General features: G+C 42.4%; 1 protein-coding gene and 1 long non-coding RNA gene across 3 annotated transcripts in view; one reads left to right on the plus strand and one right to left on the minus strand.

Moving 5' to 3' along the window:
- Kalrn (kalirin RhoGEF kinase) overlaps positions 1 to 15,549 on the plus strand; it is a 581,802-nt gene that overhangs the window by 424,287 nt on the left and 141,966 nt on the right. The window lies entirely within an intron of this gene.
- LOC134470520 (uncharacterized) lies at positions 3,782 to 7,136 on the minus strand. The gene is made up of 3 exons (XR_010039455.1): positions 7,019 to 7,136; positions 5,938 to 6,037; positions 3,782 to 5,507 (listed from the first exon to the last, which is right to left on the minus strand). It is a non-coding gene; the product is annotated as an uncharacterized LOC134470520 (long non-coding RNA).

Raw genomic sequence — 15,549 nt, forward strand, 5'->3', positions numbered from 1 at the left:
TATAACTCACATAAGTTTTAAAAAATATGTATCATCTGACTAGTGGGTTCATGTATAGGATTTGACCTATACCTCTTATCACAAGTACTGAAGCACAAGAAAAAAAAACAGATATCTGAGTCTTGAAAAAGGTTATAACCATAAACAACTGTAGTTTTGCATTGTAGAAGACTACCCATATACCTGAAAGGAATGAAGACTTCAGTACACCACAAGATTAGCAATAATGAATGTCATAACTATATGGAAGCCTTTGTTAATTTAATTTTGTACCAAGCACATCTTTTAATAAGAAAACATTGTTTTACCCACAGAAGACATAACTTTTTGATGATAACCAATGTAAACATATTATAATACACTAATATAAACATAATAATAGACTTAGCAACATTTATTGGGGTGATTCTCCCATAAGATCATGGAAATTATTGGAGTACCATTAGTGAACAAAGACTGAAATAAAAATGTTTCCAGGTAGTTGCTCCTTTATTCACCAACAAAAGTCTATTTTATAGAGATCCTATTTAGTTATCTAACAAATTTTAGATGATTTATGAGAACTAGATCATAATGACTAACCCATTATTTTGACCAATGAAAGATGTCCAAGTTATTGTATACAGCCAACAATATGTACTATATTTGTAAAACCACTCCCAACATTATTTTAATCAGCTGGCAACCTGAGTGGAAGCATGTTTTCAACTCTAATGACACTTACCTGTAAGCCAACTTAAGTTATAGACAAATTTTTTTTTAAATCCAAAAGGCAAAAAAAAAAAAAAAAAATCAGTGAGTTCAAATGAAACAGCCATAAGTATTGTAACCAGCTACAAATTAAACAGAACTGTACACATAAGACAGTCGTTAATAGACCAGAGTACACTCAGTTGTATTTGATCAAGTTGAATTATAATAAGTCTTTTACAATTTTTAAGATTGTGACTACAAACGGGCATCAGAACTTTTTATGTCAATTAACAGAGATCTCTTGTAATAAGAATCAGAATGAATAAAAACCTTTTGTACCTGTAAAAGCAAAAAGAAGTCCACTTTTTAAAGTGGACTCTAGGTTGACAGTTTATCTGATTGGAGTACCCCACTCTACAGGCTTTTCATTGTCGTTCTGACAGCAACATGTAATTGTTCTCTCTAGAGAGGCAGACTATTAAAAGGAAATTTTAATTATTTCCAGAGGGACGTGGATGGGCTGCCTTTGAATATAGAAAGGGACTAGGTGACGCTCTTTGGAGCTAAGTATGAATTTCAAATAGTGGGAAAAGAAGGCCTGCAAGTTATACCTGTTTTTTGATACTTATTATCATTAAAAACTGTTATTAAACTCATATTTCCTTAGAAATATTTATTCTATCAGTAAATGTATCTGTGTTATAAAATTCAGCTAGTCAGCCCTGTGTTATAAAAACCAGTCAACATCATTTTTGAGGGGAGAAGGAAGAGAAGTTATTCTCCAGTTCTAAGTACTGAAAGGCAGGTAAACTTGAAATAAAACTTTTATGTCTACTTTTGAGACAAAAGCTATGATTGGAAGCTGGGGATTTAGCTCAGCGGCATAAGCACCTGCCTTGCAAGCAGGCAGTCATGAGTTCGATCCCCAGTACCAATAAAAAAATAAAAATTTTAAAAAAGCTATGATTGACTCCAGCTGCATCACTGAGCAAAAATTTAAATCAATAATTAAAGAACCTGAAAGGCTGCTTTTTTTTTAACCTTCTGAAAAAGAGAGAGGAAAGAATAAAAGTTTTAACTGTATAGCTTAGGGCTTACTTTCTAAAAAATGACACTGGATCAAAAAGTTCTAAAATCTCAGCCTGAAAAAGCAATCTATTGTCTCCTGAGACACACGGAGACAGCTAATAGTCCAGAAGAAATCTCAACCCTAGGGCAAAGAGGTCTTTGGGGCATTTTGAATTCTCTGTCTAGTCACCTAGGTAACTACCCTCCACAACGACACTGTCTAGGCTCTAAACGTATTCTGAAAATATGTATTGCCATGTATATGTAATACACTGAAACTCACAGACTAAAGCTGTACCCATTGTTGCTCATTAGAAATCAGTGTTTGATTTAAGTGTAACATTACGTCTTCCCTTCCGGTTCATAGGTCTAAGTAAGTCTTCTGAAGACCTCAATGTATTTATCAGGCGTATCTGAGAACTTTCTTAGATCTTGTTTAACCTGTGTTAGGTCATTAAAAGAAAAGAGCACATGAACATGGGTATGGTTAAATTTGTCACTTACTCCCTGTGACTTACAACACAAGTAAGAATTATCTCTTAATGCAAAGAAAGTCTGAACAAAGAGTAATTTTGACCATTTTTTTCTCTGACTTACAGTACCATCCTAGTTGTGAAATAGCATCATAATCAATACTTCCCTCTGCATTTCATCTTGGCTCTAGAGGATAGGCAGGCTATGCATAGGTACACAAAAATAGTAAACTGCTCTTTTTAATATGTGAGGGTCAAACCTCCACCAGTGCTTATGAATACCTTCCAAAGCAGTAAAAGATTTTGACATTGAGCTCCCCAGCAAAAGAAATGCAAAAAGAAAAAACTGTGTCCCTTTCATTTCTATTTGATTTCTGTACCCTGAAGGTGTTTCCCAAGTTGATTTCACCACAGGGCAAGTGGCTGCCATCTGAAGGGAAGCAAGAAGATAGAATTGGGCCAAACTATCCAACCTTGTGCCAGCATGGCATCCTATCCTCTCAGGGAACTTGTGATCATATCCCTGTAGGTGTTGTTTTCAAAAGCTCAAATTATAGTTGATTTTAGCTATAATAATCAGGTTTAAAGAAGGAAGCACTGCTAACAAACCAATAATCAAGATATCTAAAGCATTTCTTTCCAATTTTTTTAAAGAGAGTGAGGAAATTAGCTCAAAGGGAAAATTAGAGCGCTCTTCAGCTTGTAAAAGAGATTATCTCGTAAAGATAGATAGTCAAGTAACACAAGGCATTTGTGTTACCTACCTAATCCCCTATGCAACTGTCCTTAGCAGCACCTCATGTGCAAGTCCATTTTAAATTTTTTATATCTTTGGAGCTCACAAGTTAAACTACCCACCATTTAGCAACTACAATTCAAATATTAGTAAAGACAGAGTTATCAGTCTTCTATGCATACATAAAAGAAGAGAAAGGCTGACTGAAATCCATTTCTTACTCTTAGTTAGCATAAGCCAGGCACAAATGTAAATCATTCCCCTGACAGCTGCTTTTCTCCATGAAAGGCAGTTTCAAGCTGCCTCAGCCTGATTTCTGGAGGGAGGCGCAATATAACTACAAGGTAGTTCTAAAGTTAACTCCCAGTGATTTGTTAAAAAAAAACAAAAAACAAAAAACCTACAGTTTCTGACTTACTGTGGAAGGAGAAAAGTCTGAACCTGTAGCTCAACTCTCAAAGGAGACTTTAAGAAAGCACATAACAGCATTGGCTCTAGTCACTCTGGGACAGGAGATACCAGAAAATCACTGAAAGAGTTACCTCTCACCTCACTAAGGAATGCAGATAGGGACAAAAGATAAGTGAAGATTTTTCTGCTGGTTACTGGGTTAGGCTGTGAGGGTATCCACCAGAGAGTAACCCTGGCCTTTGATTTTCCATTGGTCCATCAGCCTCCATAAAATAAATAGTTCAAATGCAACATATTCAAAACAGGAGTAAAATGTCCTATTAAACATCATAACCTTCCCATGTTTGCAACTTAAATTTATTATTTTAACAAAACAATGTATATAAAAGACAAACCATAAACAGTTATAAGAAACTGATGAAGATATAGATAAAAATTTTAAACATAAAAAAATTTTGATTACCTCAATGAGTCACAGTCCAGAATCTATGAAACAAACCAGTTATCTCAGTGGGACCTCCAAGTGACACAGGGATGATATGCAACCACCAAATAATCCAAATAATGTAAGGGAAATATACACTGAGTTCGTGTCCTCTAAAATCAAAAAAATGAATTCTAGGAGCAATGGAGATTTAGAGCAGCAAATATTTACTGGGGAAAGAAAGTATATTTATTGGGAGGGAAAAGCTTGTGTCTAAGAAACACAGACAGAGTCCTGACAGAAGGGTTCCCGAGTGGGTTACTGAGGACCTTGCTTCTCAAGGGAGTTTTATAGAGCAAAATTATGAGTTGAGGTAGATCTATGGTGGCAAAAACTATAATCAATTAATAAGATTAATTAAGTATAGTCACTTAAGTAACATTGATCCAATAGGAAATCACAAAATGAGTATGAGGTGGGACAAAACTATGATGAACCAATAAGGTTATGACTATAATCACATCAGTAATATTGATTAAATCAGGATGAAATGGGGAAGCAAGTCTCGTAGCAAATGTCCATGGAAGGAACAGGGACTTTTTCTGGAAGGAGTGATTGATTCAGTGACTCTTCCTGGCCCCCCACCCAAGGTGATCATACCTATTTAGAATATCAATCACTTCTTTCCTCACTAAGGATAAGTATGTTGATGTAGTCATTCTGTCTTTTGTCTTGAGATTTGACCTTTGACAGATGTGTATTTCCCACGGTTTTAATGTATTTTCATCTTCTGTACTGACTCTTGAGAGCCTAACCCTGTTTGACTGCCTGTAACATTTCTACCTAACTTAGCTATCTAGTAGCTAAGCAAGCATAAAGATGGTATGATCTGTCCTAGGCAGGGAAGGACTCAAAACTGCTCATACAAACAGCTCTGAGGTCATGCAGTGGCCAGATCACTTACAACATTAGGTGGGACAACATTAGGATATATCACTTTCCACGACATCCTCTTCCTCCTCCCTGGCCTGGCACCCCAGTCCTCTCCTGTTGCCACATGTCTTAGCTACTTCTCTTGTTACTGAGATACCACACACCCTAAGTTAAAGAAGGGAAGGTTTATTTCACTCACAGTACACAGAGGTTTCAGTACATAATTTACTGGCTCCAAGGCAGGGTGGCTGGGCAAAAAACAGCTCATGGTGTAAAAGACAGCAAAAGCAACAAGGAAGAAAGAGACAGGCCTCTTTCTGTCCCTTCATTGTGTGCAGGCCACCTGCCCTCGGATGGGTGTAGCACTCACACCCAATCCCAGCACTGCACTGTGAATCAATCACACCCTGCAGATTCAGCCACCTCTGAAAAAACCCTATGAAATCCTGAGGCTTTAGAGGGACATCTAGACACAAACCATAACACCACACTCAGCACACTTATGGGCCGCAGTTCCCAACAGGGTGGCAGATTACCATTGTCGGCCTCCATGCCCTGTGCCCTTTTCCTGGCACCATGGCTGGCTGGTGAAGGAAGGAATAAGCACCTAGAGGAGGGGTCTGGATTCTCTAGACTGGGAGCCTTGGCTCTGCAGCAGGCCAGCGTGTGATCCTTTACAAGGCACTTCGCCTCCCTGGGCCTCGGTTTCCTCATATATAAAACAGATGTTGGTTCCAGGCTTGCGGGATCCATAGGGATGGGATAATATCTGTGAAAGAGAGTACATACTACAAAGGGCCATTCAGATGTTAATCATCATTCTATTCTGCCTGCAAAGGAGAGTTCACAAGACATCCACTGTAGTTCTCAAGCCTAGGAGATGGGGCTAGCAGTATTTTGTTTCTGAAGAAAGACTCTTAGGATGTGCTGCATCTCCTTGTCATAGCAGCTGGCTGCCTCACCAAGGCAAGTCCTGTGTTGCTCGCAGGAACTCAGCATCATAGCCCTGGACTTGCCCGTGCCTCTTTTCTGCTCTGGCCCTAGAAGTGCTCAGATTACTCAGGGTCAGCTAGACTGACCCATGTCTCCTGGTCAGCCCAGGGAAGCTTGGTCTCTTCCCAGGGATACTTGGCTGAATTTCTGTGAGAGAATGGGTATCTTGCCTTCATAAAGATTGCAGTGTGAGCATGTTAGCTAACCTTGATTTGACAACCAGTTCCAAGAATCCTCCCAGTCTGATTGGTGCCTGAAGAGGTTCTAGCAGGCCTGATAGAGAAAAAGGAGGTCACATCCATGGTCCTGCAAATAGAAATCATAACATAAATCATACCTAAATGTAGGAGTAGTAACATATAGATGCTTTTAACATTTTTTTGTCCAGTCTGCCACTTTCCCTCAAAATGTGTCATTAAGTGTGCTTCGGGAATGATCTACTCCCTGGGCACAAGGTATCAGTGTAGAAGAACATGTCCCAAGTATATGCCAAGTTATGAGGGCTGGCATATAAACACAATTTAATGCTTGTTGAGCAAATAATGTATGGCAGAGTTTACCTGTGTTAACTCACGTAGTCCTTACAATAACTCTGTCTGGTAAGGATTCATAAGACCACTATTTTACAAACAAGGAAAATGAGTCAAAGACCAGCTAAACTTACACAAGATTATACAGCTAGTAATGATGGAGACAGAGTCAAACCTAAGCAGTCTGGCTCCAGACCCAGTGACCCACAAAATGGGAAATGGTGACCCACATCTGAAGAACTCAGGTCTTTGGCTTGGTTTCCTCTGAAGCTCAGCTTTCTAATGTTACATAATCCATGGTGCACACAATTTGTAGGAAGGCGTGGAGGTATTTGGTAGAGACCGCAACTTCTTATCTTTCTGTCTTTCATCTTGGGTTTTCCCCAGCCTTCTCTCTTCCCACTCTGGCAGGTCATCTGGGATTTTTGAGCCATTCCCATGCACCCTTTCATCTTTCCCAGCCCATAGGCTTGCTGCAGGAAAATGCCTTCTGCCCAAGCAAAATTAGAACAACAGTTTAGGGTAGGTAAAGCTCCAAACAGGTGGGAAAGGCCACTTCCACAGGCTAAATAAGGGTCACTGTTGCTGACACCTGAGTTCACTGCCTACTGCTGATCTTCCCACCTCATCTCTGTGGACACTTTTTTTGGGCCACCCAGGGACAGTGAAATAAAGATAGAAGGAGACAGCTATGGCATAATCGTTACTGGTCCTGCTTATTCTTTTCCTGGCGGGAAGGAAGGCTCTACCTTCTTACCCATACTGAAGTCGATATTTAATCCAGATGTTCTCTAGGAAGGGAGTGCACAGGCTTGCATCAATTTGTATTCCCCACTTCTCTTCCTAGAGAGTTCTTGCCAGCATTTAATAGATCCTTGTGGAATGAACAAATGAAGAAAAATTAAGTTGAGCCAAATCTGAAACACAATAACTTTTACCTTTGAAATTGATTATGCCCCTGAGCAGCACAAATCCATTCATTTAGTTACTAGGTGGACCTGGGCCCACTGGTTCAAAGCCTGCTGTACAGAGTCCCTGAGCTCTGTGCTTACTGTTATCTGCTCTCCATTTCTGTCTCTCATCTGAACATGTGGAAACATGTGTTTTCAATATGCAGAAGACACAAAGCTGAAAGGAATTATCACTGTGAGAGATGAGAGGGCACTATACCTTAGCTAGAAGATTTAATTGAACAATGATAAATGTAAGACTCCCTGACCTGAAATTCTTAGAATGCCAAGGACAGAAAGGGGAGAAGCCGAATAGAGAGGTTCCTGTGAACTGGAGTGAGCTACTTAGTGAGGTGTTAGTGACTAAAAGGCCTCCAGGCCACTTCGATAGAAGTATCGTTTCTGATGGTCTGTGCTAGGTAGACCACAGCAAAAGAATTGGGTTCAGTCCTGAGTTTCTCTTTTGGAGGGATAGTGATAAATTTACCGGAATGGAAGAATCTGATGAAATTGGATGGCACACATTTGAGTACCATTTTAAGGAACATTTTGAAAAGAGAAGACATCAAGGATTCTTGCTTTAGCTATAATACATGAAGCTCTGTGGAAGAAAGCAAGATTTCCTCTGCATTACCCTAGAAGATACACTAACAGTGGATAGAATTTACAAATACAAAAAAATTCTTGAAACCATAGTTCTGCACCAGGAGGAGATAGTTTCACAAAGCAGAAAGTTAGATATTTTGGAAAGGAGCCTGCCTAGAGTAGGAGGGTGGATTAGAAAGACAGAGACTTAGGACAGCCTCTGGTCCTCTGGTCTCTGTGATCTCAGCTGCCACTCCCAGCTGTATGTCCTCTGCACTGTGTCAAGCATGACTTTGAAAGTCCTCCTTCCCCAGTGATACCACTGCATATACCATAGTCCAGTGTGCTTGCCATGACAGCATGGGACGCCATCAACCCACATGCCAATACCCCGCTGCAGGCATGGACCTCAAAAACCTCACAATACGCTCCTCGGTCGGTACAATCATCAACTCAGCAAAATTTCCAGAAGAATGTCCTGAGCCTAGAATTTGAAAGTCTAGTTAGGGCTCTGCTGTCAACTACATTAGGGTCCTTGGTTTTCCCACTTGTGACTTAGGAGGGTTGAGTAATCTCTGATTCACTAATTTACTAACTTATTCATTTAATAAAATGGTTATTATGTACTATCTTCCAGACACTAGAAGGAAATTGGGTCATATGGGCCTCTCCTAAGCCACGAATCTGCCCTCCCCCCATATTTCCTGTCGTGCGAGGTCAGGTGAATGCTTTGCTAAGGTCAAAAACTTAAGAGTCATTTCTTAGATCTACTAAATTATTTTTAAAAGGGAATGAAAGGATCAATTTTAATTCTTAACTATCAAGCACAGTAAGAGAAACAAAGAAGAAAGAGAATAAAAGGCAAAATTTAGCAGTATGCTTCCTAATGGGTAGTACTTCGTGCTTACTAAGGCAAACTTTTGAAAGTTTGCAGGTCTGCGGGTATGTTAGTACACTGACACTGTCAACTGGAGGTTTGTATGAGTACAGAATCCCAGGTGAAAAATAATTCTCAGAATTTTGGAGGAATTGCTCCATTATCTTTATGTTCTAATGTTGCTGTTAAGAGTCATTATGACTTCATTTTTTTCCTTCTCTCCAAAAGCTTTTAGAATGTCACTTTTAATTAAAATGCATCCTGATAATGTACTTCAGAGTAGATCTTTTTTAAAATTCATCGCATCAGCTACATGGACACCGTATCAATTTTGCAGTTCTTGCCCTTCAGTTCCGAGAATTCCTCTTTACAATTTATTCCCTTCCATTTTTCTGTCAAGAACTTGTTAAATTGAGTCTGTAATTTTGTTGTGTTGTGTCTTTTATCTTCCTCCTTCAATGCTCTTGTTCCACCATCTCAAAAATTTCTTTGACATAGTAGGGAAAAAGGAAAACATGCAAGTCTCTTAGTTCATTAACTGTGCTAATATTGCTTGGAGAAATTTTTATGCCCATATCTGGTACCCTGACTGACTACTTTAAAGATAACAGCATGTAATATATTAACTATTATTCTATTATTTTATTATGAAATTTTGTTTTACCTTTTTTCCACAAAATAAAAAATTCTTTGACATTATCTTCCAACCCATCTACAAAACATTTCATTTAAACTGTACTATTTTTTAATTTCTAGGAGCAATTTCTCATCCTGTATTTACTACTATGCAGCTGAAAGGTTTTTGTCCTACCTGCGTTTAGCCTCCTTTGAGTTCCCAGGCCTTCTTGTTTAACCGTTTTGGTCCCTGTTGTAGTTGTGGCTCTGGAAAGTCTAGTGATCCAGTCCCTGAACATTCCTATGTATGAAGGAGGCTCACATGGCTGCCTGGATAGTCTGTGAGAGGCAGGGAGGCAGTTTATTGGCTGCAAAGTCTCACTGTTGTGTGATCTCGAAGCACCATGGAGAGCTTGGATGGGTGGCCCTCCAATGTCAATATTTGAGTATCTGCACATGGTTTGGCTTCTCCAATAAATAATGTTAAATCTGCCTAAATGTTTCCATTTGGCTGCCAGTATTCTGGGAGCTGAGTGGCACAAAAATGGCAGGTATCTCCCCATTCTGTATGTAGGCCTCTATTGAATTCCAACTTTTAGGACAGGTGCGTAAGGTAGAGGACATGGACTTGGGATCTTCATAGAGCCCACTTCATCTTCACATTAGCCTCACTGATACACGTCCTTTCCCCAGCCGTGCACTGCCTGGTGCCTCCACTTCCTCACTGGTCAGAGGGCTGTGGGAGCCAACTGGGAGGAATTTACATCTTCTCTGTTCTAGCAACTCAGATCCCAGTCTTGTGTCTGCTTTCTGTTATTGAAAAAAAAAAAAAGTTGACTTTTCTGTTCCACGGTTTTCTATTTCCTTTGTTACTGGGTGTTTGTATCTGCCCTCACACCTTTTCTCATTTTTGTCAGTTCTAGGCATTATGGGAGAAATGGCCAAGAAGTAGAAAGGCATGGTCATTTTTTTTCAAAGATGATTTATAACTGTGGGACCTGGAAGACACGAGAGGAGAGGGTAGGCATTCAGGGGACACTATTCAAACCCTGTAGCCAGGCTGCTCTGTGACAAGCCAGGCAGTAGTTCATGGAACAGAGTCACATGTGTAATCAGAGGTAGTTACTGGTCACCTGGTACATCCCAGGCCTCACTCTAGCCTCAGGAGACAAGGAAAGAGCAAGACAGGGCCGCTTCTGCACTATACTCAGATGTGGGAAATAGGCAGCCAATAACAAATCAGCAAGACAACGTGTCAGTGATTGAGTCTCAAGAAAATTAAGCAGGGCTGTGCACTAGAGAGTGAATACAGGAGCTACTCCACTCATGGAATGTTAATGCCAGAAGGAGCCCTGAAATGCAAGTTCATCGTCCTACAGATGAGGAAACTCAGCTAAGGAGAATGGAAGGGACTTGCCCAGGGTCTCACCTGAGAAACCCTGTATGCACACCAGAGCTTCCTTCTCCTCACTCCTGCATTCTTCCCACTCCTAATGACCGTGAAGTTTGCACGTAGAGCACCACCAGACCACAACGCTCCTTTAGCGCTATGGGAAACAGCTAAACCAAATAATTCCGTCTGTTGCAGGCAGAAGCTCCAGTCCTCGCTCCAACAAAGATAAAGCACAGTGTAAGCTTTAGACTCTTTAATTAGACCTGGCAGCTCCATGAGCTACCAGCGTGTGTATTGAATAAATCCCAGAGCTCTGCAACAACTTTTCTAAATGCCCAGACATTGCTTTACACATTGGCTTCAAACGTTAGAACTGATTCAAGATAAAGCACAGCTCTAAACTCTTGTAAACAGACCTAATTTTGGAGCAGTCCTTCAAGTTTCCCAGTATTGCAGGAACAGGATGTGATTTGGTAGGGGAGGGATTCTGAAGCTGCCATACGGAGGCCGCACCAGCAGCGGAGGACTTTCTCGGAGCTCCTGCAGTGGTGCTGGAGGAAAATGCAGAGTCACCATCAACTGCCCCTCACACCCCCTCAGCACATTATGCCGCCTTGGAATAGCTGAATTTTTTCTCATTACACTTGTTGATTTTTTCAAAGTTATTATGGGTGATGTTATTGTTGCTTTCATTGTAAAATAACACTTAGGTCAGAAACACTGGGCAATAACTGGAAAAAGAAAGCAGGGAGAAACCATCCAGAGTCTACCTCCCAACAAAAGTAAGGTTAATGTTTTAATGGACACCCTTCCTGTCTGTGTTTTTCCTACTCAGGATGCTGAGTGGGAAAGTGTCCTAGCTCTCTGAATATCAGTCACTGGAAAATCACTAGAGAACACTTGTGTTCTTTTTCCATAACATGAGGAACCTCTTAAGGGTTTTCTAGCTTATATTGTATACACAAGAAGGGTATTCAGTTACTATCGAACTAACAAGCAACCACAGATCTAAATGGGAATCATTATTTACGAAGAATCCAAGTGAGGAAGGTGAAGATGTGGGTAGCGTTGCTGAGGGTGGTGAGGAAGCCTCCTTGTGTGGGGAACAATCTGTGCTGGAAAGAAGGCACTGCGCTCGGAAATAGAGAAGGGAGGAGCTCCTTCAGCCCCTCCGGGAGGCATTGCAGAGGGTAAGAGACCAAGCTAGGGAACAGGCCCCACCGGGAATGGCCAGAAACCACAAAAGAGAGCCTGAAAAAGCAAAGCAAGGACTTAGATGGTGGACTTAGCAGTGGCCCCTTGCAGGAAATCCAAGTAGACAATTAGCATCAAAAAGGTCCAGCAGGCTTTTTAGTAGGGTTCTGGGCAGGAAGGCAGGGAAAATGCCTGAGAAGCTCCCAGAAAGTGGGGTGACTGCTACTCAGGATTGCAAGGCCAGACAGGAACTCAGTCAGTGAATAAGATTCCACAAATAGAGATGTGAAATCAGAGAAGAATCAAAAACACATCTGACTTCACGCTGCGATTCTGTGCTACCAACTCAACTCCCAGTAAGCTGGTCTTAGATTCTGGAGTAAGGCTGAATTGACTGAAAGTTAAACATCCATAGCAGATGGTAAAAATTATACCGTGGAAAAACAAAATGGCCTCTGAATTTGGGATGGGGTGTGTTAGGGAATCATTGGGAACCTCTGTAGGGCTCAGGAAAGAACAGGCACTTACCCTGATTTCAGCAGAGGACACACGGTGAACTGTACATTGTGCATTAAGAGCAGGCACCCAGCTGTGCCTTGGGACAAATCACTGAGCGAGTAATCTTAGGAAAAAACAGTTTTTACCTTTAGGTGGTAGAAAGGGTCTGTTCAGCAGGACCTGCTTTCCCCTTGAGAGTATTGAAGGAAGAGAGTGCTGGTTGCCGTGTTTTTGTTTCTGATGGCTATCATAGCTCAGCTCGGTGTAGAATAAAAAGGCATTTAAAAGGGAAGCAACCACCACCTTGCCTGTGTAAAATCTGCATAGGATGACGAGGGAAGCTTTGCAGTCAAAATGAAGAGCTGTTCCTCTCAGGAGCGGAGCAGCAGCGGGAGGAAGAGCAGTCTCCCACTTAGAGCAGGCAAACGTTGGGCCAGACGCACTAGGAGACTGTGGACAAAATCAAGTAGAGTCATGAGAACAAGAGTTGGGGGGGGGGGGGGGACAAAGGAAAGGGCGTCAGAAAAGTGAGGGTGGAGACTGGTGAGCGACCCTTAAGAGGAAGTGGGCATTCAAGGAATGGACATTAAAAGTAGCTGTTAGAGTAGAGGTCAGAGAGAGCCATGAGAGAGGCAGATGGAGAGCAAGGAGTTGTGTGCTGCCTGTGCTGAGAATGGTGCTGTCCTGGGAGGGATCAAGGGTCAAAAGCCCAGCCCAGCCAGGACGTGGGCACAGAGGGTGAGCAGGGCAGGGTTTCATAGCTCCTGGTCTCCGTCTAGGCATTTGTAAGTGAAGAGGAGGAAACAGTGAGAGACAAGATGTATGCTGCATCACGTACAGGTGACAGGAAGGAAAGCACTGCCAGGACCCCAAGGTGTCAACTCTGACAAAGAAATGATAAAAATGAAGCCAAGTGCAAGGAACTTTCTGCCAGCCTAAAAAGAAGAAATGAAAAGATAAATATGCCAAGAAATACAGAATTAAAATCTAACTGTTTGCCAAGAACATTAAAACCATTTTTATGGGGCTGGAAAAGAAAGAATGAGGTAAAAACAGAGATGTTGTTTGCAACATTTTCTACAGTGTACACATAAGAGAGCTGGGACCAGAGATTTAGCTCCAGAGAAAAGCTTTCCACGTGTACCCTGTAAAGGGCCTGTGGGGCGGCAGGGGCAAGACAAGAGGGGGGGAGGAGGTGTTCCCCGGAGTTGGGGTTTGCTCAGTGGTAAAAGACATGCAAGCATGGGGCTTTGCGCTCAGTATGAGAGACCGAGGCAGGAGACCAGCCTGCGCAATCTGCAGGCTCAGGAAAATCCTATCTCAAACTTAAAAAAAAATTAAAGGACTGTGGAGATAGTTCAGTACGAAAGTTATGGGAGGAAGAAGCAAAAATAATGATACTTTTGATTTTTAGGAGGAGACCTACCAACACACACAGAAACCTCTGCTCTCAGAAAGGGAAAACAACATTGCTAAGAAATAACAAATTTGTATTTGCGGGGAGATGCGGTTTTTATTGATTAATGAGCGGTCACTATATACAACTTTTGTGAAGCATGAATTAACCACACTTAAAAATTGCAAGAAAAAGTCTCTGAAGAATGTCAAGATCTTCAGGCCTCTCTGCCCCTCGCCGCTGTGCTCTGCTGTAGCCTGGGCTTTTGCAACTTTCCCATCCTGATCCCAGTCTAGGCTTCCTGGGAGGTATTTCTCAAAGGCGTGTTCCTGATCCCTGGACAACCCTAGCACCGCCCTGCTGCTCTGGGGAGAGGATGAGGAGGGACTGTTTCAGAGACACCGGCCCTAACACTAGCTCATCTAGTCGGCCCTCCCCCCCCCCCTTATTTGCTGCTCTTTGGTTCTCATCTTGTCAAGAAATTAAGAGTAGTGTAGAGTAGTAAATCTTTAAGGTGAGGTGCACAAGGACACTCATCCTGCATTTGATCCATAATGGATTTTGCGGCTGGATCTAAAGCTTGAGCGTGGTTATTTATTAGCAGAAAGCTGGGGAGAAGTTGCCCATTGATCTTTCCACTTCCTCCTGTGGGGATGAAGCAGCTCACGGGAGGCAAACACCGCCATCTAGTGGTGTGTCCAGGCTTCCCGCCAAACCCACAGTCTTTATCCTTTCCTACTCCCGTCCCTGCAAATCCCACCTTCTGTCCTCACCTTGTGCTCTAATTCTCTTGGGGACTTACCCAAGTGGGGATGGGTCTTGTGTATGGGTGTCATGTGAGTTGTTTGCAGGAGAGGTCAGGCCCCTCTACTCTGCCTCAACAGTCTGCAAAAGGGCCAAACCCATGCTGGACTCAGCCATGCTGCCCTGAAAGGGCCACCAGGTGCACCTCTGGCCATGTGTATGCTTGGCCCCAGGAAAGAACCCGGTCTATCTGGTGTTGGCATAGATGAGCACAGCTAGGGAATCTGCATTCTATAAGCTTCTAGGGTGATTGTTATGCACTCCCCATGTGCAAACCCCACCCCTGTTTCTAAGCTTAAATGTACTGCTATTTGAGATGATGATGGCAGCATTACCTGCCTCACACAGGTACTTTGCTGACTCTAAAGCATTCTACAGATATAAGCTAAAACTACCCCACAACTTCCTTCATTAAGTGGCATTTTAGGGAAGATGGCACCAAGAGAGAGTGGGGAGAGGAGGCTGAGTTTTGTTTAATACACAGGGAAGTTAAACTGGGAAAATGACCACAGAAACGTGTTTTCTTCTCCTCCTGTCTTCCCCCCCCCTCCACCTCCTGTCCTGCAGAGTTCCCTACCTGATCTCTCTGGGCAGCCGTACTAGGCATGCCCTGGGGATGTGTTCAGCACAGGTTCTGCCCTGGACTGCTGGTGATGCATTTTTCAAGCACCAGTCTGGGGCATCTTTAACCCTTCCAGGCCGCTCTGGAAATTTCCTGTGGCCCTGAATGCCAAGCTTTGTCCCTGGTGAGCCTTCTCCCTACTCCCTGTACCTCTCCTGGGCCTCATTCTGCAAAAGCATCTCTCCCAGAATGTGTGGCTGGTGCACAGCAGACTAAGAATGCATTATGTGCACAGACTGAGGTCAGGTTCCCTGATGGTAGCGCAATGGGAGCTTGGCCTTTGAGCCACTGTCATGGGGGGACTTTAGAGGCGAGCAGGCTGCTAAGCTGGACTCAGCCTCCTCGTTCCTGCCC

The sequence above is a fragment of the Cavia porcellus genome, unplaced genomic scaffold, assembly GCF_034190915.1.
Source record: "Cavia porcellus strain 051 isolate PalLab524CR breed Dunkin Hartley unplaced genomic scaffold, mCavPor4.1 scaffold_15, whole genome shotgun sequence".
NCBI lineage: Eukaryota > Metazoa > Chordata > Mammalia > Rodentia > Caviidae > Cavia > Cavia porcellus.